The following is a 23,317-nucleotide window of genomic DNA, read 5'->3' on the forward strand; positions in this document are numbered from 1 at the left end:
GTTTGGGAAACCCTGGCCTAGATCAATTGAATCTCGAGTCTTCCATAGTGTTAGCTATCCCTCTAAGCTTCATGTCATCTGCAAATTTGTTTTTAAGGCTTGCGTGTTATTTGTAACCAAAAGAACAGTCTTAGTAAACTGCAGAAATAGCACAGGAAGTTCAGAATGCATATCAAAGCTGGACAATAGCACAACTAAATCCAGCCTGCAATACGCTTCAAAACAAACAATAACTGGCAGGCTTAAGCTTTTGATTCTTGTCTAATTGGGGGGGGTGTGTTTACAACTAGATCTACATCTAAGGAAAATAACACTTCATTCGCTTACCTCATGTTGAAAACAAAGGTAGTATCTCACCATGCTGTGGACCTGGATAGCAGACCCAACAATGTTCCTACTGTTTCCCAGTTCTGGAGGACATGAGATAAGTATTGCTTTGAGAATTGGCTGACATTACATATAAGAATTCAGCACCATACACCACAAGACATTCTCCGGCGGGGAAGGGCACAGTACGATTGTAAATCTGCTGTGTGTGCATGTATGAGGGCAGTAAAGAAGATTTAAACATGACATTTTTATTGCCTCTACTGCAACGCCACAATTTGCTTGTTAACCAAGCAGCTCGTATTATAACTTTCATCCTGTGCCTCAAGTTGAGCTAATATATTAAATATAACATTCCAAGTATAGGTCCTGGTGCTTTGTCAGCATATATATATCTAGGTACCAATCACTCAATACATCCATTAGGGCTATAATGCCCCTGATTATAGCTGAACAGATATAAAGTAATCTGATCTCAGTGAGATCAGCACCTGTTAGCATGGCTTCCGGCAAAATTATTCCTGGCCTACACAAAGCAGCAGCAGCACGCAGGTGTTTTAGTAAAATGCTACGATGATGTCAACAATTTTATAAATAAAAGGAGAAAGAGAAATCCTCTTAGCCAGGCACTCAGACAACCTTCAACAAGAGTGGTCAGCTGAAGTTTAAGCTTTTCAGTTCGAGCTGTCCATAATATGTATTCAGATATATGGGCAGCATCACTCTGAAGAGGTCCATTTATGGAACTTAAGGTCCATAAATAACAACACTTTGGAGGTCCCGAACCTCAAGGAGGTTAGATTGGTCTCAACTAGGGCCAGGGCCTTTTCAGCCCTGGCCCCGACTTGGTGGAATGCTCTGTCACAAGAGACCACGGCCCTGTGGAATTTGACATCTTTCCACAGGGCCTGCAAGATGGAGCTGTTCTGTCTGGTCTTTGGCTTAGAATCACTCTGACCCCTTATATGAGATTTGGTATATAAATTTTCCCTTGACTTTTTTTGCTGGCCCATGTAGGACCAGCATGGATAGCTGGCCCAGGTGAATATCTGATGTTTTCTCTCTTTACGGTCTTGATCTATGGGCTACTACTAAAATGATTCTGTATTTTAAGCTGTGTTTTAAGCTGCATTTTAATTAACTGTTGTGTTTTTTTTTGGGGGGGGGGGTTCCCTATTATGTTTTATTGTAATTTATATTTGGTGTTAGCCGCCCTGAGCCCAGCCCTGGCCGGGGAGGGTGGGGTATAAATAAAAAATATTATGATTATGATTATTTTGCCAGGTCATAAAGAAAACAAGGGGCAGTGGGTGTCTACAGTGTGGACTCCCAGTGGCTAAAAGCTTGCTAGGATCAAATAAAAGCCCACGACACACTTCCCAGCTCAATCTGCTCTCAACCCAGTGCTTTTTTTAATAGAAAAAGAAGTGCCAGAACTCACCATGAATGCCTCCTGTGTTCTCTTATAATGGCAACAGCGCCCACCTGAGAGGTGCCGAAACAGAGTTCCAGTGAATTCCAGCTGGGGAAAAAGCCCTGCTCTCACCTATATATGGTTTCAGAGTTACCATAGCAGAACTGTTCAGGGATTTGCTGCTATAGCGAAGCAAACAACAGCAGCTAAACGAGATCCATAATAACGGCATGTTAAATGTATATGATTTCAAGGCTAAAGCGTCAAACCACTGCATGCAACTGTTAAACATGTACAGTGGTACCTCGGGTTAAGAACTTAATTTGTTCCGGAGGTCCGTTCTTAACCTGAAACTGTTCTTAACCCAAGGTACCACTCTAATGGGGCCTCCCGCTGCTGCCGCACGATTTCTGTTCTCATCCTGAAGCAAAGTTCTTAACCCGAGGTAATATTTCTGGGTTAGCAGAGTCTGTAACCTGAAGCATCTGTAACCTGAAGCGTCTGTAACCCGAGGTACCACTGCATCTACATAGCTTAGTTGGTTAGAGGATGGTCTGATAGTGCCAAGTTTGCAGGTCCGATCCCTGTATGGAACAGCTGCATATTCATGCTATTGCAGAGGTTTGGACCCTTAGTGTCCCTTCTAACTGTACAATTCTATGATTCTATGGCATTGCACTTTTTCTAGGGAGAACTGTTCTCAGGACCGCAATACCTCAAGGACCGCCTCTTTCCATATGAACCTTCCTGGACCCTGAGATGATCTTCTGAGGCCCTTCTTCGTGTGCCTCCTCCTTGAGAGGTCAGGAGGGTGGCGACACGAAAAAGGGCCTTCTCTGCAGTGGCTCCCCATCTGTGGAATGCTCTCCCCAGGGAAGTTCGCCTGGCACCTTCATGATACACCTTTAGGTGTCAGGCAAAAACGTTCCTTTTTAACCAGGCCAAATCAACCAGGTTGATTTGATTGACATGCTATGCCCTTTACAAATGTGGGTTTTTTGTGGCAGAGAGTTATTGGGTTGTCATTTTTATTTTTATTATGTATTTTGTGGTTTTATGTCTTGATTTTATTCTGTGAACTGCCCTGAGACCTCCGGGTATAGGACGGTAAAAAAGGTAAAGGACCCCTGACAGTTAAGTCCAGTTGCGAACAACTCTGGGCTTGTGGCGCTCATCTCGCTTTACTGGCCGAGGGAGCCGTTGTTTGTCCGCAGACAGTTTTTCCGGGTCATGTGGCCAGCATGACTAAGCCACTTCTGGCAAAACCAGAGCAGCACACGGAAACACCATTTACCTTCCTGCTATTTATCTACTTGCACTTTGACGTGCTTTCGAACTGCTAGGTTGGCAGGAGCTGGGACCAAGCAACGGAGGCCCGTCGCGGGGATTCGAACCACCGACCTTCCAATCGGCAAGCCCTAGGTTCAGTGGTTTAGACCACAGCGCCACCTGCGTCCCATATAGGGTGGTATATAAATTCAATAAATAACTACTACTACTATTGGCTCACTTATAGCAGCTCTGTCCAATCTGCACGAAAGCACACATTTTAATCAGGTTTTACATAGTGTGAACAGGAACAGTAGCACAACTATACCCTTGTGGGAAGGCTGTGTCTTGCCTCGCCTCCGTTACATGTGAAATCACATTACAGCTGCTGAAAGGGGAGTTGTACTAGTTAGAATGCTATGCATATGGAAGGCTGCAGGAGCGTGTTCAGATAACAGCTTCTTTAAGATAAAGAGATCTGTAAAGGAAGCTGAATAGATGCCATTCAAAGGCAGGTCTCTTATCGTGGACTCAAAGCACACATTCCCTTTTGCAGACTGTACAGTTCAAGTGGGCTTCTGCAAGAGCCCCGGCCTGGTGTGGGTTGACAAGAGATAAAAGGGAAACGGGATGACGTTGTAGGCAGACATTGGCTGAAGGCGCCCTGTCAAAAAACTCCAAGAATCAGACTTCGCACATCTGCAAGTGACGTTTAAAGGACATGGGCTGCTATTTATCAGCACTGCACACAGGTACACCAACTAAGCTAAAGGAAAGAGAAATGCTGTCTTATACAGTGGTACCTCGGGTTACATACACTTCAGGTTACAGACTCTGCTAACCCAGAAATAGTGCTTCAGGTTAAGCACTTTGCTTCAGGATGAGAACAGAAATTGTGCTCTGGCGGCACGGCAGCAGCAGGAGGCCCCATGAGCTAAAGTGGTGCTTCAGGTTAAGAACAGTTTCAGGTAAGTACGGACCTCTGGAATGAATGAAGAACTTAACCAGAGGTACCACTGTACAAGATCAGATCAACGGTCCATCAAGCACAGGACTGTTGAAACTGACCGACAATAACTGAACAAGGTTTTAGGCAGGAGTCTCTCTATAAGCAAAAGCAGGTTCCAAACTCTGTTGCTTGCAGGGGGGGAAATTAAGCTGCATCTCGACAAGCTCCTTTGCTGACCGAAGCCTCAGTCAATCGTACACATAGGTTGCACAAGGCTATGTTTATATCTGCATGAGTGGTATTTTTGCTTCTCGTGGCTGCCCTATGGATCATGGCCTTATATAATAACAATCTAGCTCAGTGGTTCCCAACCATTTTTTGGCCATGCCCCACCTTGTTGTTGTTGTTTAGTTGTGTCCGACTCTTTGTGACCCCCTGGACCAGAGCACACCAGGCACTCCTGTCTTCCACTGCCTCCCGCAGTTTGGTCAAACTCATGCTGGTAGCTTCGAGAACACTGTCCAACCATCTCGTCCTCTGTCGTCCCCTTCTCCTTGTGCCCTCCATCTTGCCCAACATCAGGGTCTTTTCCAGGGAGTCTTCTCTTCTCATAAGGTGGCCAAAGTATTGGAGCCTCAGCTTCAGGATCTGTCCTTCCAGTGAGCACTCAGGGCTGATTTCCTTCAGAATGGATAGATTTGATCTTCTTGCAGTCCATGGGACTCTCAAGAGTCTCCTCTAACACCATAATTCAAAAGCATCAATTCTTGGCATATAATTCTTATTATTCAAAAAGTGAACTCCCATTCACATGGAGGAGGCCCAAAAGGCCATTCACTGTTTATAACTCATTCTCGAATTGCCCCCCTTAAAAATCAGATTGCCCCCTCTGTGTGCCTCATGTTGGGAATGATGGCTCTAGACAGTATCATGATGATCATTTAAGCCTGGCAATTGCATCTTGAAGCATTAAATTGCTTTTGCACTCCCTAGTTTTGCATTAAAATCCATTTCTTTTCTTTTCTTTTTGTATAATTTTTTATTAATTTTCCAATACCATTATACATTTTCATCCAAATTTTAACAGATTATCTCTTTTTGAACTTCCTTAAGCTTCTCTGGCAATCATCCATATTTATCTCTTCAGTACACATTCCCTTCATTTGTATTGCCATTTGTCTTCCCTCCCCCTTCTATTATTTTTTTTAACAATACATCTCAGCCTTTACAGTGCTACCTTGAAACCCCGCTAGCGTTGTTTGCACATCACATACATTTTTCAGATATTCTACAAACTTTCCCCAGTCTTCGATAAATTCTTGGTCTTTCACGTATCTTATTTTCCCGGTTAGTTTGTCCAATTCCGCATAGTCTGTCAGTTTCATTCTCCATTCTTCTATTGTCGGTATTTCCTCTTGTTTCCATTTCTGGGCCAATAGAATTCTTGCTGCTGTAACTGCATACTGGAAAAGTTTACAGTCCTTTCTTCTTATTTCCTTTCCTGTAATCCCTAAAATAAAAGCTTCTGGTTTCTTTACAAAAGTATATTTTAATATCTTTTTCAATTCATTATATATCACTTCCCAGAAACTTTTCACTTTCTTACATTCCCGCCACATATGATAAAACGTTCCCTCTTTTTCTTTACATTTCCAACACTTGTTACATGTCTTATACATTTTTGCTAGTTTTACCGGTGTGATGTACCATCTATAAAACATTTTCATGACATTTTCCTTCAACACCATACATGTAGTAAATTTTAAATTTTCTTTCCACAGTTTTTCCCAATCATCAAATTGAATATTATACCCAAAGTCTTTGGCCCATTGTATCATTACTGATTTAACCTCTTCATCTTTCATATACCATTCCAACAATATCTTATACATTTTTGACAAAATTTTGCATTCATTATTTATTATATCTGTTTGAAACTTTGAATCTTTTTCTGCATAACCACTTTCTTTTATATCTTTTTTAAACATTTCATTAACCTGGAAATAGCATTAAAATCCATTTCTAGACCTGAACAGAGGAAACCTACCCCAATCCTATTCGTTCCACGTGGTCTTGCAAAAATGCCCTGATTGACAGTACACAGGAAGATAGATAGCTTGCACTGAGTCTGATCATTGGTCCATCCACCCTAATACTGTTGACCCAGACTGGCAGCAGCCCTACAAGCTTTCGGGCAAGGGCCTGTCTTCCCAGTCCTACCTGCAGATACCAGGAATTGAGTTTTGGACCTTTGCAGTGTGTGCTCTGCCTCTAAGCCAGGCCCTCTGCCCCTTCCCCACAGCCTTGCTGCCTTCTGTGTGGATGTGCAGGAAAGCATTCCTATTAAAAGCATGGAGAAGAACAAGAGGACTGACAAAACAAAACAAATAATAATAATAATTCCTTCCAGTAGCACATTAGAGACCAACTAAGTTAGTTATTGGTATGAGATTTCATGTGCATGCACACTTCTGATTCCAGTATGGAATATGAAGATACAGTGGTACCTCGGGTTAAATACTTAATTCGTTCCGGAGGTCTGTTCTTAACCTGAAACTGTTCTTAACCTGAAGCACCACTTTAGCTAATGGGACCTCCTGCTGCCGCCATTTGGCACAAAGTAGCACTATTTGACTTGCTTTTGGGGGGAAGTCGCACTCCCATCTCCTGCCAAGCCAGTAGTGCAACTCTGCTCATGGAATCACATTAAACAGCTGGGTAATTAATGAAGCCTATTGTATTCACATCAGCACTGTTATCCTTATTAAACCCGTGCTTACGCAAACAGCAAATCACACGGCTGAAGACACACATATCTTATTCCCAATGAAAGATTTTGCGTTAATGCCATCAAAGGATTATGCTACAATAGGTACTGCTCACCAGCAAGAGTTTACACCCATCTACCCCTAACTTTCTAAAAGTTGCATCAACAGACAGATGGGATAGAAAGAGAAATTAAAAGTATTACATTGAGGTTTTAAAGTATCAAGAAAGAGGGTTGTTGTGTTTTTTAATCAGTGCATGTTTCTCTCTCTCTCTCTCTCTCTCTCTCTCTCTCTCTCTCTCACACACACACACACACACCAGTGCCAGATTTATGTATAAGCTGAACAAGCTATAGCTTTGCCCCCCCCCATAAAATTAAAGGGGAAAAACCTGGATGTACACTTCCAAAATATAAGATAAAAAACAAATAAAATAAAACCTACATATACAACAACAACAACAACAAAATTTTATTACGGCCGTGGGCCCATACAGATAAAAACAAGACATAAATAAAACCTACATATAGCAACTGTGTTTTGTAGGCTCCTATGATGTAAGGGACACGGGTGGCGCTGTGGGTGAAACCACAGAACCTAGGACTTGCTGGTTGGCGGTTCGAATCCCCGGGATGGGATGAGTTCCCGTTGCTCAGTCCCAGCTCCTGTCAACCTAGCAGTTCAAAAACATGTCAAAGTGCAAGTAGATAAATAGGTACCACTCAGGCAGGAAGGTAAATGGCGTTTCCGTGCGCTGCTCTGGTTCACCAGAAGCTGCTTTGTCATGCTGGCCACATGACCCGGAAGCTGTACGCCGGCTCCCTCGGCCAATAAAGTGAGATGAGCACCGCAACCCCAGAGTCGTCTGCAACTGGACCTAATGGTGAAGGGTCCCTTTACCTTTATGATGTAAGTAATGGGCCCCGCCTGCTAGCCTGGTCCCTAAAATATCACTGGTTTGCTCATTTCTATATATAGGGTGCCTACATTCTGCACGTGCAAATGGCTTTAGATACCTATTAGGTCCATAAATTACCATATAGCATATATTCAACACACAAAAAACAGTGACAATTTATTGACAAAGTACAGCTGGACATATAAAGGGCCCCATTACCTTCAGTAGCTTAGGGCCTCATGAAACCTAAATCCACACACACACACACACTCAAAACAATATATGGATGTTTAAGGCTACCTAGTGAAATGGAGGGTGAGAAAGGGGGAATCTGAAACTGGCTTAGGTTTTTAAAAGTTTCGCATGCATGCAAATCCTCTTCATGCAGTCATACAAGTTCTGAGGCTCCAGCTCACCATATATAATAAGTAGATTACACACATAACAGCAGCAGTCTGGAAGCTGCTGTTTAGCTGTTTCAAAACAAAGAAAGAAAACAAAAATCTACCCTTATGCCTCAGGAAGGTGCTTCTCTTGCTTATCCAGAAGCTTGGCATTTCATGCATCTCCAAATCTCTCTCTCTCTCTCTGCCTTGCATTTTGGAAGGCTGCCCTAATTCTTTTCTGCCTGGTCTTGTTGCCAGGGTTGCAGCTGCACAGCCAATTCCTGCTGAAATGCAGGTCTTTGGAGGGGGTACAAAGGCCTTCATTATCTTTTTTTCAGTGCACAAACACAGAGAGAATAGAGCCCTTGCTGTCCCCTCCCACTTGAACAATCCCAGCCACTCAATCATGACTATTTACATATGAAGAGTCATGCAAGGAATACGGCCCAAGTTTCGCAAGTCACATGTGTCTGCCAGAAGTTGTTCCAAGAAAGCAAAACGCTCTTCAAGACCATTTATTTGGAATCCAGTGGCTTTACTCTAAATAATCAAATCAGGCATATGATTATTATTTTTATTTAAAAAAAACACACACTAACTTTTAAAGCCACATCTTGGGATTTGGAGGCCTGAATCCTGCAGTGTTCTTCACCCAACAAGGCAAAATAGCTGGCAAAATGGTATACAAGTGAAAACACTGCGTCTGAAAAAGTCATTCGTGGAATGTAACAGGAGACAATGAAATGGAATGAACTGGGAATTCAGTCCTGGGTAACAAAATCACAGACTTTCACAAGAGTACTGGTTGGTTTAATTGAATCCCCTGCAAAATTTTGCCTTCAAAATTTTGCAATCAAAAGGAAGCAGAATCATGTTTTCTACAAGGAACTGAACATTTGAACTAGTTTACAGTAGCGCCAGCAAACTTTCAAATGTAGTAACAATAAGTATCAGAGGCAAATCAGATGGTGCAAATTTTGAGAAAGCAGGCAGAAGCAGCGTAGGAACAACAGGGTGATGGCAAAGCAGCATAGATTGGTAGAATACTCAACTGTGAAAACATAGATCTCATATTAATTCATTTAGTACCGTGTAACAATGGTTCATTGTCGTGCTGATATAATCTTAAATGCTTGACGGGACTATCTTTTTTTACTGGAACAAATGACTGCATCTTGCAGCTGTATTAACCCAGAACTGTTACAGACAATAAGAGGGTCACCTTTGGCTATAGTTGGTTCAATGCAAGTATCCAGTTAGGTGTGACAACTTCTAAGCCTTTCAAATATTATTATCTGAAGTGTCATTATAAAAGCTAACTGAAACTAAGGAAATGACCCTTAGAAGATTAGAAGACAATTTTCTCACCTCTTAATTAGAGAAAAACACCGATGATGGAAGTTTCTCTGTCATTTTAAACCAGGATAAAGTGAGAATTTCAACAAAGACCAGGTCTACTGTTAAAATTCAGCTCACTTAAACAATTGTGTTGGATTTAAGCTACTAGTTTTTAAACATGTTGCGATTTGGCATTGTAGAAGCACTAACAAGATGAACTTAAATGCTGCAGCAGCAAATGACAGTCCACAGTCCACAGTGCCTTCTTTCAAAGGTGACCTGTAGCAGCAATCCCACCAGATGTCAAAGAGAACAACAACTACCAGACTTTTAGAAGACATCTGAAGGCAGCCCTGTTTAGGGAAGCTTTTAACGTTTTATGGATTACTGTATTTTAATATTTTGTTGAAAGCTGCCCAGAGTGGCTGGGGAAGCCCTGCCAGATGGGCAGGGTATTATTATTATTTTTTATTATTATTATTATTATTATTATTATTATTATTATTATTATTATATCATTACTGGTTTTCAGAACAGCTATCTGCATAAAGATCTGTGCTTCTACCATAGATAAGTATTTAATATTTGGCTCTGTCAATAACAAAAACAAACTTTGGTTGGAAGAAGAGGGACACAGAGATGTGCCTGAAGACCAATGATTATTTAGCAGCACACCAAAACCAGAAAACCTCTGAGAAATTTCTGTTTCATTATGAGCACCATCTACGACACACCCAAGGGAATCAAGATACTGTACTATGACAAAGTTCTTCTACCTACTTGCAGGAAGAGTAGGAAGAAACCCAACAGCAAAGTTTGACATGCTTCCAATAATTATAAAAAGAATGTGCTACAATATGTTTTAACAGAATTACAGTTTAAAAATAAAAGCCACCTTGTTATATATGCATAGGGTACTAAATGTAGGTAACTGTGCAGGCAATTTATTCTATCGCTTTCTTTTGGCACGAAAGGTAAAATATTGAACCCTATAAATAATGAATGAATGATTGATTAGTAGGTGCAACAGTCCTGTGCAAAGATGGCTATAAATAAACATCCCTGTGGATTGTGTTACAGATGTTGCAAATTATTAGCAATCTAATCAATTAGCTGACCAAACAACTATCATTAAACAGAGTTGAAATAAATGGACTTTCTACATTAACAAATCTAATTGCATGCACATCTCTGAAACTCTCTGAAAACTTATTTTTTTTTTGCTTTAAACCTTACCCCTTAATAGTGTTACTTATTTTTCCTGGCCCCTTGGACAACTGTGTGTCCTTACACTGAACCAATTTACGCGAAAGTTAAGTCCCACTGTGTGTCAAACTATGTGGCAAAGTACAAAGCCTTAGGGAAGCGCTGTATATCCCAGCATTACACCAGCGTATAAAAGTATGCAGCTAAAACCCAATGGTGTTTGTAAACACTATTGTATTTGCATCTTGGACTTCGACACATGAACACAGATAATGAAAGATGAAGTTACATGCAAATTTTATTTCAACCCTTAGGTGGAATTAGGGTCTACTTCATACATTCATACAGTGGTACCTCAGGTTACATACGCTTCAGGTTACATACGCTTCAGTTACATACGATTCCGGTTACAGACTCCACTAACCCAGAAATAGTGCTTCAGGTTAAGAACTTTGCTTCAGGATGAGAACAGAAATTGTGTTCTGGCGGCGCTGCAGCAGCAGGAGACCCCATTAGCTAAAGTGGTGCTTCAGGTTAAGAACAGTTTCAGGTTAAGTATAGACCTCCGGAACGAATTAAGTACTTAACCTGAGGTACCCCTGTATTAGGAAATGTGCTCACATAAAGGTAAAGGTAAAGGGACCCCTGACCATTAGGCCCAGTCGTGGCCGACTCTGGGGTTGCAACGCTCATCTCACTTTATTGGCCAAGGGAGCCGGCATACAGCTTCCTGGTCATGTGGCCAGCATGACTAAGCCGCTTCTGGTGAACCAGAGCAGCGCAGGCAACACCGTTTACCTTCCTGCCGGAGCAGTACCTATTTATCTACTTGCACTGGTGTGCTTTTGAACTGCTAGGTTGGCAGGAGCAGGGACCGAGCAACGGGAGCTCAACCTGTTGCGGGGATTCGAACCACCAACCTTCTGATCAGCCAGCCCTAGGCTCTGTGGTTTAACCCACAGCGCCACCCGCATTTCCTCTCATATTGCCTAACAATGAGGGCTAGAGACTTTAACAAAGGAAAAGCTAAGAAATTCAGTGGGTGAATGGCAGCACCTCTGGCTATTTGGGCTGTAGGGAAAATCTAACCAAAATCTATAGCCTTATATATGAAGTCATGTTTCGGGGGTGGGGGGATTCTGGATTGATTGAAAATAGTACTCTTAGTTGTCTTAACTGAATTTAGAACATGGGCATCATTCCTCAGCCACCACCTCCTTGAAGTTCAAGCAAACTATACACATTCAATTTAATCTTAGTGTGCCACATTAAAAGATAGGGGAAACAAATGCTCAAACAGTATTCATAAAAAGGACTCAAACATAATTGCCAATCATAGGTGCCTGTTGTTAAAAAGAAGCTTACATAAAGGGTTGCAATCCCCGCCCCCAAGATGGTACTCAGAAATGACAGAAATGTAGCATATTTCAGGAATAAAAAATATTCTAGAAGGAAGATCATGTTCTATGATACAATAAAAGTTCTAATCTAGAATAACCTAGACATTTTGTCCATTGCAAACATCTAACTTGTTTCAACACGTAAGTATTTTTCCAACGGAACAATTCCCCTTTAAATTTTGATGAGAACAATGGCCTTCATCCTCATATTGACTAGTGAATTGTTCCTCCCATGCCAAAAAAGCAAGAAGCAGAAAATTAGTCTACTTCTAAATTAAAGGTAGACTGGATGCCATAAACACTACTAATTCCAGCAGGGGAAACAGGAAAAATAATTACTGTCAAAAATAATTCACTCAATTAACCTTTTGTCAAAGTTAGTTTGTATTATATATGAATATTAATAAGTCTGTTTCTATTGTGGAAACAAAAGATATTTGCATATCATAATTCCAATGTACTGCTCTTCAGAGGCTCGTTACCAGAGAGGTACTTCAAATGCTGTTTAGAAATTCATGAAAGAACGCCATGAAACCAGATCAAATCTATTTAAGGTTAAATGCCCTGTCATGCTTTGCTGAGCACAGTACCATGATGAATTTGCTTCCCCATCTGTTCTTGCTATTTAGCCTAACCATTTGGAGGGTTAAAAGCAAACAGATAGATTTCTGATTGCCTGGTTTCATAATCAGGCTCTCTTGCACCTCCAAACACCCAGTACAGGCAGCAATGTTTAGTAAATGGAAATGATTCTTCTTCGTTGCAGGAGCTACTCTGAAGAAGTGCTGCAGAAAAACAAGAAGCTAGCATAATGAATCAGCACTAGAAAGACCACAGCTGTAGAGTTACAAGAGGAGAGATACGGTGGGAAATGCGGTTGGAAACTTCAACACAGGTTTGAAGTCCCAATGGCTTCACCCAAATACAGGGCTGAGCTTGTGTCATGCTCAGTTGCAAGTTAAAGAGATGCAGAATGGCATACAGAAAGCGCTACTTTGTTGACCAGGCAAGATTAAGAGGGTATTCCTGTTCACACCAGGTTTGCCAAACATAAGGTAACAGGTAAAGGTAAAGGATCCCTGGATGGTTAAGTTCAGTCAAAGGAGACTACTGGGTTGCGGCACTTATCTCGCTTTCAGGCCGAGGGAGCCAGCATTTGTCCACAGACAGTTTTCCAGGTCATGTGGCCAGCATGACTAAACTGCTACTGGGGCACAGAGGACCTCGACAAGTGCCAGAGCCCACGGAAACGCCATTTACCTTCCCACTGCAGCAGTACCTATTTATCTACTTGCACTGGTGTGCTTTTGAAGTGCCAGGTTAGCAGGAGCTGGGACAGAGCAACATGAGCTCACCCCGTCGCAGGAATTTGAACCATTGACCTTTTGATCGGCAAGTCCAAGAGGCTCAGTGCTTTAGACCACAGTGCCACCCGCGAATAAGCAAGCACACAATTGCAGATAGGTCCACCTGCCATTGTGAGGCTCAAAGCAATGAAGATGATGCCTCCTCAGCTGTTGCCATTGGCTGTAGGTATCTTATGATGTCACAAAAGCACTTGGCAACTGAGTGGATATAAAGGCAGGCCAAGGGGAAAGCCCTTTTCTATTTCCAGCAGGACACACCTGGCAATGGATGTGACATTCAGCACTGCCCAGGTTTCTTCCACTTGGAGGAGGCAAAGTGGTGAATGGAAGGAGGCCATCCTCTGACAGTGGGATGCTAGGGAGCGATAAGGGAGCCCAAGAGGCTCGGTGGTTTAGACCACAGTGCCACCCGTGCCAAACATAAGGTGCTATACTTTCACATCTCTATTCTGACCTGTCCCTAAGAAGGTACCAAATCCTGAGCATGCTCAAAGCCAAGAAGTTCACTAGGTTACCGTATTTTTTGCTCTATAAGACTCACTTTTCCCCTCCTAAAAAATAAGGGGAAATGTATGTGCGTCTTATGGAGCTAATGCAGGCTGTACAGCTATCCCAGAAGCCAGAACAGCAAGAGAGATTGCTCCCTCTTGCTGTTCTGGCTTCTGAGATTCAGAATATTTTTTTTCCTTGTTTTCCTCCTCCAAAAACTAGGTGCGTCTTGTGGTCTGGTGCGTCTTATAGAGCGAAAAAGACGGTAAGTTCCAGCCTCAAACCATATGGCTCCCAGTTCACACTCATTAACTAAATGTATTTCCAAATTTTTTCAAATACTTAAAAAGGGTAATAGAAGCAAGGATATTGGATGCCTATACTCCTATATCCCCAGAGAATAGGACAAAATCAACAAACACCAGGGCTAGGTTTGAAAAAACATAATGTTCTGAGGAACTACCGAAAGAAAATTAAAGACTGATTATGTATGCAACGACGGCAGTGAGAATGCTTCTAGCCCAGAGATGGAAGGAAGGAAGAAGTACAGACCAGAGAGGAATGGCAGACCAAACTGATGGAATATAGTGAGGCTGATGGGAAAGATCAGAAACCAGGAAGATCAAGTATTCCTAAAATATCGGAATAACTTTTTAACATACTTAAAAGGCCACCTTAGACAGTTAAAATCATTGGCAGGGAGACAATGACACTTGTAATGTGAAATAAATTTTGGTTACTATGATTATGTAACAGTTAGATAACGGTAAAAGATGCAGAAAAAAAGAAAAAATATTTGTAAATGGAACCCATGGAGGGAGGGGAGGAGGTCTGTAGATTCGAAAGAACCTTTTTATTTTTTATGTTTTGGAATGGTTACAGTTATTGTGTAAAAATTTATGTAAAACCAATAAAAAATTATAAAAAAGAAAGAAAAAACATAATGTTCAAGTGGCGATAGCTATCAACTGTACAGACAGAGAAAATGTGAGCAAATCTTAAGTTTTTTAGACATGAAGTCACCAGCTCAGATGACATACATGTAGATTGCTTTTTATACAGAGCTTTTTCTGGTGGGCAAAATACTAAAAGTGAAAACTAAAATCCTAATTTTCACATTACAATGCTCTCTATTTCTGCCACAGAAGTTTTCATGGCTGAACTGGCATTTGCTGAGAGTGCCTTTAGGTACAGAACGTATCATCTTCCATGCAGAGAGTTGGGCTAAGTTGCACGCTGGCTAGATCCTCTCCAGCTCTAATGCATGTTTGTCTCAGCACTAAATTGTCTCAGCACTAAATTGATTTATGGAGATTTGCCTCAAGGTCTTTAATGGCAGGGGCAGCAGAAAGGAAAAGGGGAGGGGCATGCAAATGAGGTGCTGTAAATAAAAATGAAGGCTGAATTCTGGTAGCTCACAACTACATTCACTGCAAAACAAGTACAGAATTTTTTAAATTTTATTTTAAATCATGCTGTGTTGTACACTCAGTTAAATTATGGGCTGTCAGTATGGCTTTATTTTACCTTTCTATATCAGCAGGATGGGGGTCAGCAAGATCATGCAGTATCAAAACAAGAATTAGATATGAGTTAAGTGTTTAAACATAATTTTGGCAAATTGTGAACGTCAGCAAACACCTGCAAGGCTACCTGCCTCTCTTAATTTGTGAACCCCTCAGTCGCTAGATGTGCCTTTTACCATTTTCGGTTGGTAAGACTATGGGCCATTGCTGCATTGGGTAGATTGACAGCTGGAATTGTGCATGCATTGCCAGCCTCACAGTTGGATTACTGTGATGTAAACTGAATCCAAGCCAGCTGTATAGCATAGTACTGTACTGGTAAACCCCTGAAGGGGTAAGATCTCAGGCAAAAAGCAGCACATTCTTTCACCTTTGGTGGACGTGCCCAAGGCTTTCTGGGAGATGATCTATAATGAAATGAAAAAGATATTTAAATATACCTTTCTGAAGAAACCAGACGCCTTTCTCCTGGGCATGGTAGACCAATTGGTGCCAAAGAAGGATAGAACTTTCTTTTTGTATGCCACAACAGCAGCAAGAATACTCATTGCGAAGTATTGGAAGACACAAGATCTACCCACCTGGGAAGAATGGCAGATGAAGGTGATGGACTACATGGAACTGGCGGAAATGACTGGCAGAATCCGAGACCAAGGAGAAGAGTCGGTGGAAGAAGATTGGAAGAAATTTAAAGACTATTTACAGAAATATTGCAAAATTAATGAATGTTAGAATGATGTCAGAATGAAGTTAAGTGGTTTTAGCAGCACTGTTACAAAGGAGTATGTAAAAATGGTTTGTTAACAGGTGAGAATCCAAAGTTACAATATATTAAGTTAAAGGATTAGGATAAAAACAAAGAGGGAAAGGATTTGCTGAATTAACTAACTGAACTGGAATACAAAAAAGGGAGGTGCGAGGAGGTCAGGGAAACAAGTAAATGAAAGACAAGACATGGAAAGATTGATTTGTTTTTAAATGTTTTTATTTTTCTGTATTTTGTATTTTTTCTTTTCTTTTTTTCCTTTTTCTTATTTTTGTAACCTTTTTTTGAAACTTTAATAAATATCATTTAAAAAAAAAAAGATCTCAGGCAAAAAGCAAATCCAGAAAGAGAAATTGCATGCATACAAACCTTCTGAATCTGAAATGGAAGGCAGAATTGGCACCAGTTACACGGAAAAGACAACCGTGCACATATGTAACATGCACAATAATTTGAAAATATTTTTTAAACAAATTAAAATATCAGTGCATTACTGAGCTTGATGGCAAATAAAGGTTGTCCAGAGTCTCCAAGGCTACAGCTAGCACAGGAGAAAACGTGCTCATTTCAGAAACATTGCCCTTTAGGTTGACATCTGTAGCATGCAGAAATAAGGAGACATAATGTATTCATAGTTGCTTTGACTCTTTGTGAGCACATACAAGGGGGAAATCAAAACAGACTACAGAGATGCCTATGAACATCTAGTTTTCATCCCTAATTAGAATCACTCTACAGTTGTTCAAAGAGAGCAGTTACTCAACGGGCCTAAGAAAATCAACACACACACACACACACACACACACAATTATTAAGTAGCACATTGTTAAAAACACAGTCTTTGGTTATTTGGTTCTTGCAGTTGTCTGGCCGTTACACCCAGAAATATTCAAAAGGAGGAAAAACCCCTATCCCAAGCAGTTTAGTCTGAAAGTGTTTGAAACACAGATCCTTGGCCAGTTCTGATACAACCATAGGCGCCGACTCCATGGGGCCTGAGGGGGCCCGAGCCCCCTCAAAAATTCGTTTGGGGGGGCTCCGCCCCCCCAATAATCTCGGGTGCCCCTCCAGCAGAGCGCCGCCCCTTCCCCAGCCCAAAATGCACAGGGTCGGGCTGCATGCCTCCTGCCCTCCCTCCCGAGCAAAAGCTCCACCCAATTTCCTTCGGAGCTGATTAATAGGCGCAGCACGCTCTCCCCTATTCGCTCACGAGGAGGCGGCGCCACTTTATCTGCATATTCATGAGCTTATTTATTATTCATGAGCTTTCGCGGGCTCCCCCAATATTTTTTATAAGTCGGTGCCCCTGGATACAACATGCATCAAACAGGAATAGCTTGGTTCTGTGCCTTACTGGAATCACACAAACAATGGAAACTATGGCTTAAGGGGGTCACATGTATATGTGGGTTGCTGGAGAGGTGCACATTGACCCTCCCCGGTCCTTTTTGTTTCCACCCTGAGCTAAGCAAAGGTTTGACTAAACTGGGACTCATGGTGAAGAACAAACCTTGCCTACAAATAATAATAATAATAATAAACTCTATTTATACCCCACCCTCCCCAGCCAAGACAGGGCTCAGGGCAGCTAACACCCGATATAACAACAAACTGATTGAAATACAACTTAAAAACAAGATTAAAATACAGTGGTGCCCCGCAAGACGAATGCCTCGCAAGACGAAAAACTCACTAGACGAAAGGGTTTTTCGGTTTTGCGTTGCTTCGCTAGACGAATTTCCCTATGGGCTAGACAAATTTCCCTTCGCTAGATGAATTTCCCTATGGGCTTGCTTCGCAAGACGAAAAAGTCTTGCGCTTTTTTTAAAAAGCCGCTTGAAGAGGCGCAGTTGCGACGGACCGTGCTTCACAAGACGAAAAACATCGCAAGACGAAAAGACTCGCGGAACGAATTCTTTTCGTCTTGCGAGGCACCACTGTACAACATTAAAACATTAAAATACAGCCTCATTTCAATGGAAACTCAAATCAAAAACTTTTGGGGGGGATGAAAACGTCAAGTCTTCACCAAGGCTAACTTTCCAGACTGGTCCTACATGGGACAAGAAAAAGCCAGGGAAGTCCCCAAATAGGAGTTCCATCACAGGAGGAGAAAGGTAAAAAGAAGAGGGGGAGGGAATCTCTTACTCACAGGCTGAAGATATTCTAGTATGTGTCCAACATCAGAGTAACCAGGCCACAGAATCTTGCATAAACCTCTTGTGGAGTACCCCCTTTGTGTCAGTTCAATTCATGAAAACACTGTTTGTAGAACACACACACACACACACACACACAGAGAGAGAGAGAGAGAGAGAGAGAGAGAGAGAGAGATCACTAGGTTTAGTGCTAATGGTTTAGTGCAATATGAGCAATTTCTGAGCAGAGGTGGTTATCATCTGTCAGTGGCTAACAGATTAGCACCCTGAGTACCTTCTTACACAAATCATGGACAATGTTTGATTAGTTGTTCACCCTGCATGTTAGCGATTTCACATTGCTTGTGACAAATGGCAATTTTATAGCCATTTCGACTATATGCATGGCCTTGTTTTACTACTGCATAACCCACTTTGGGATGCTCTGGTGAAGGATATTACCCAACAAATAAAGTGAAAGCTACTGAATACACAACAATATCCGCAAATGACACCTGGCACTTATTTGTGTGGGTGTGGGTGTAATTTGAAGGAGAAAAAAACCCTCTGGCAAATGGAAAGTAAAAACAATAACCAAAATAAGCAGCACAGACTGCTCTTTCCCATTGCCAGGTCTGCATGAGCCCATGTAAAAGTAAAGGTAAAGGGACCCCTGACCATGAGGTCCAGTCGTGATCGACTCTGAGGTTGCGGCGCTCATCTCGCTTTATTGGCTGGGGTACTGGCATACAACTTCCGGGTCATGTGGCCAGCATGACTAAGCTGCTTCTGGCGAACTAGAGCAGTGCATGGAAACGCCGTTTACCTTCTCACCGGAGCAGTACCTATTTATCTACTTGCACTGGTGTGCTTTTGAACTGCTAGGTTGGCAGGAGCAGGGACCGAGCAACGGGAGCTCACCCCATTGCGGGGATTCGAACCGCTGACCTTCTGATCTGTTTAACCCACAGCGCCACCCGCGTCCCTATGAGCCCATGTAGAAGGCCTTATATTCCATCCCATTTGGGGAAGAGATTCCTGCCTGTTGCAGATGCAGCACAGCATTTAGCAATATAAAACATATAAAGGGTCTTCTGGGAAGCCTGAGGCTGGGTGGTAGCAAACATCCCTCCATGGCAGCAGGAAGCAGCCATTTGGCAGTACCCTTGGAGTGCATATTTGAGACCACTCAAAGAGGATTATGTTAATCAGATGCCTACTTTCCTGACAGCCCTGGTTCAGTTTCATTCTGACCATCCCATTCCAGAAAGCTTTGGTACTCACAGTAGTGAAAATACTGGTATCTGCACCTTGTGCGCACAGAGACCCTGATTCCACTCACATCTTGCATGATAAACTGAACGTCACAGGAGTAGATACCTTTCTGCCTCTCATCCCCTGGCTGCAGTTCTCAGTCTACCCCTTTGTCACTCTAACCACCCTGAAAGAGATTAAGATAAAGTGGCTAAGCTTTTCTCAGTCTAGATTAATTTAACCACCTTCTTTTAATCCAATCACAGTTCTTTAAAGGAGTGGTAAAGGGATGAGTTTTCACATTGTCTGTTATTGACAAAAGTGACTCTCAGTGAGAGAATATGAGTAGGAGACCTAGGAATTGTTGTTATACTAAAGAAGAATGGCAACTTAAACAGACGGAATACATGCAGCTTGACAACTTAACATATAGAATAAGAGAACAAGAAGAACATAGGCTTAAGGAAGATTGAAAAAATGCTTATTGGAAATATGGGGGGATTGTGTACACGTGGAAACGTTGGCAGCATTAAGATAAATTCAACAGTGTAAATAGGTTTTGATGGATGTAGTAATGGAATACTGAATAGTTTAGTTTATGTAAAATATGCAGGGATTTATGTTATGCAAAATGAACCATGGAAAGAGAAGAAGGGAAGTCACTGATATTTTAAGGTTGTTTAAATTAATATTCTACAAGGTAAAACAGAAAAACGTAATAAAAATGATACCAAAAACGGGAAGGAATTGTTGTCATAAGGTTGTCATCTTCACTGAAACAGCATTACTTGGAAGTAAAGTTCCTCTATGTTACTTTACAGCAAGTCCAAGTACTTATATCTGACATATCAGCAAAATACACTCAAGTCAGCTGTCTAGCGCAGTCCTGGAGCCAGCATGACATAGTGGATTGTGAATGGTCTTAAGAGACCACAGAGAAACCCCGCTTGGCTACAAAACTCTGTGGGTAACTTTCAATCTACCGTAATTTGCCGCACAGGAATGTGAGGATTAAAGCTGGGGAGGGGGAGAGGGGGAATCTTGAACTGCTGGCAGCTTTCTTCTGAGCACAGTGGTTTCAGGAAATGGGAATACTGTTCAGGACCACAGTGTAGGAGGGGAGGAGTTTCAGGATGCCTCCTCCACCAATCATAGCACTCCCAATCATAGGAATATAGGAAAGTGGCCTACTCTTGCCTAAGTCATAGAATTTTAGAGTTGGAAGGGACTCGGAGGGTAATCTAGTCCAACCATACTCATACCATTGGTCCATCTAGGACATGGGAGGCGGGTGGCACTGTGGTCTAAACCACTGAGCTTCTTGGGCTTGCTGATCAGAAGGTCGGCAGTTCAAATCCCCGTGATGGGGTGAGCTCCCATTGCTCTGTCCCAGCTCCTGCCAACCTAGCAGTTCAAAAGAACACCAGTGCAAGTAGATAAATAGGTACCGCTGCGGTGGGAAGGTAAACAGCATTTCCGTGCGCTCTGATTTTCATCACGGTCTTCCATTGCACCAGAAGCGGTTTAGTCCTGCTGGCCACATGACCGGGAAACCTGTCTGCGGACAAACGCCAGCTCCCTCGGCCTAAAAGCAAGATGAGCACTGCAACCCCACAGTCACCTTTGGCTGGACTTTACCACCCAGGGGTCCATTATCTTTACCATCTAGCTCATGGGTAGGCAAACTAAGGCCCGGGGGCCAGATCCGGCCCAATTGCCTTCTAAATCCCTCACGCGGATGGTCCGGGAATCAGCATGCTTTCACATGAGTAGAATGTGTGCTTTTATTTAAAATGCATCTCTGGGTTATTTGTGGGGCATAGGAATTTGTTCTTTTGGTTTTTTCCAAAATATAGTCCGTCCCCTCCAGGTCTGAGGGACAGCGGACTGGCCCCCTGCTGAAAAGGTTTGCTGACCCCTGATCTCGCTCATTATTGTTTACACAGACAGACATCAGCTCTCCAGGTTTCAGGCAGGAATCTTTTACCAGACCTGCTTGGAGATGCTAGAGATTGAACCAGGCATTTTTATTTTTGCATACAAAACATATGCTCTACCACCGAGCAACGCCAGGAGTCCCCTGTGATGCTTTTCAAAAACACACATGCAAATGCACAACATATTAAAAATGGCATGTAGCCTGAGCTTTGTTCTTTCTGCAGTTAAACAACCTGCTTAATCCTGTGGTTACTCTTGAACCCCCAGCTCTTGTGCCCTTTCCACAAAAAGGACTCTTTGGGTAATGGTCCTTCCTTATCTTCCTAACTGCAGTATTTCCTTGTTCCTTCAAAAGTGAAAGCAACTTAAGCTTCCAGAAGCAACATAGTTCCTAAGCTCAGTGGAGTTGCATCTGTATTGGCAATGACAACTGTTTACAACATTTCACTCAAGTCACCCCTAAGCCCCACCTCCAAAAATGTTGGTGTGTATAATGGAGGATAAACACTAAGATCCAGATTATAAACATGTAAAATAAACACTACTTTATAAATATGCAATAAATGCACCATTTAATATGCCAGCAAGGGTGTTATGCTCCAGAGGTGGTAGAAACTATGTGGGAAGTCACAGATTCCCTTGGGTTGCAACAATTTGCCAGTTTGTGGTATGCTGCAGCAGCAGAAAGTGATTTAGAGAACTGGAAATAGGAACTTTGCACTGACACACTGTAATCTCTGCAAAACTACCCATATGAGCAGTTCTGTCAGTGATTTCAGTATTTAAGTTCAGGAAACACAGTTTGCTACTTGAAGAGAACATCCTAAAAGACAGGCTGACGAGTTCTAAGCAGGCTTCCCTTTTTACCTAAATCATTTGTATCAAAGTAGTGCTCCTGTTGCGACCCACCTTGGATTAGGCCAGGCTTCCTCAAACTCGGCCCTCCAGATGTTTCTGGCCTACAACTCCCATGATCCCTAGCGAGCAGGACCAGTGGTCAGGGATGATGAGAACTGTAGTCTCAAAACATCTGGAGGGCTGAGTATGAGTAAGCCTGGATTAGGCTGTGACCAAGTGGGTCTTGACCCACCGCTCGACAACCAATGCCATAGTGTGTGTATATACAGAATCAGAAGATACCTTCCCTGTCATCTTACACAACTTGTGCATCTGATGAGACAGAAAAGAAGCAGGTTGTGACTTACGAAATATTTTGCCAAAATAATCTACATAGCAGTGCGTTTGGATTTGGGTGTATGTACCATGGGAGTTGGGGACGTGGGTGGCGCTGTGGGTTAAATCACAGAGCCTAGGACTTCCTGATCAGAAGATCGGTGGTTTGAATCCCCGCAACAGGGTGAGCTCCTGTTGCTCGGTCCCTGCTCCTGCCAACCTAGCAGTTCGAAAGCATGTCAAAGTGCAAGTAGATAAATAGGCACCGCTCCGGCGGGAAGGTAAACGGCATTTCCGTGCACTGCTCTGGTTTCGCCAGAAGCGGCTTAGTCATGCTGGCCACATAACCCGGACGCTGTACGCCGGCTCCCTCGGCCAGTAAAGCGAGATGAGCGCCGCAACCTCAGAGTCGGCCACGACTGGACCTAATGGTCAGGGGTCCCTTTACCTTTACCATGGGACTTCAGTCAAACTCACTGCATAAAACAGCCATTAAGCAGAGTTGTCTTTACTAGGCAGACACCAACAAACACCACTATGCATACACACACTATTTACAGATGCTACAAGTAGTCTTCTCTCTCTGACCCCAGAGAGGGTTCCTTGCTTCAAAGTCCTTGCTGCCAAGTCCTAAATTCAGCTGATTTCAAAATCTTGCAACTTTTCAGTCTTGTCCAGAATCCCAATTCTTCCTCTTCCTTTTTCTGTTCC

At 42.4% G+C, this 23,317-nt stretch overlaps 1 protein-coding gene across 7 annotated transcripts in view; it reads right to left on the reverse strand.

The window, feature by feature from the left end:
* Positions 1-23,317, reverse strand: part of CDC42SE2 (CDC42 small effector 2) — a 104,661-nt gene that overhangs the window by 52,779 nt on the left and 28,565 nt on the right. For 2 of the 7 annotated variants that reach the window (XM_083464678.1, XM_083464679.1), the window contains exon 2: positions 18,256-18,365. The exons of 4 other annotated variants lie outside the window; for them this stretch is intronic. The gene's annotated coding sequence lies outside the window, so the exon portion shown is untranslated. Of the gene's footprint in view, positions 1-327; positions 349-18,255; positions 18,366-23,317 lie in introns of those variants that run through there. One more of the 7 variants, XM_083464683.1, reaches the window with a different exon arrangement.

The sequence above is a fragment of the Podarcis liolepis genome, assembly GCF_965112155.1.
Source record: "Podarcis liolepis genome assembly, chromosome: 11".
Classification (NCBI taxonomy): Eukaryota; Metazoa; Chordata; class Lepidosauria; order Squamata; family Lacertidae; genus Podarcis; species Podarcis liolepis.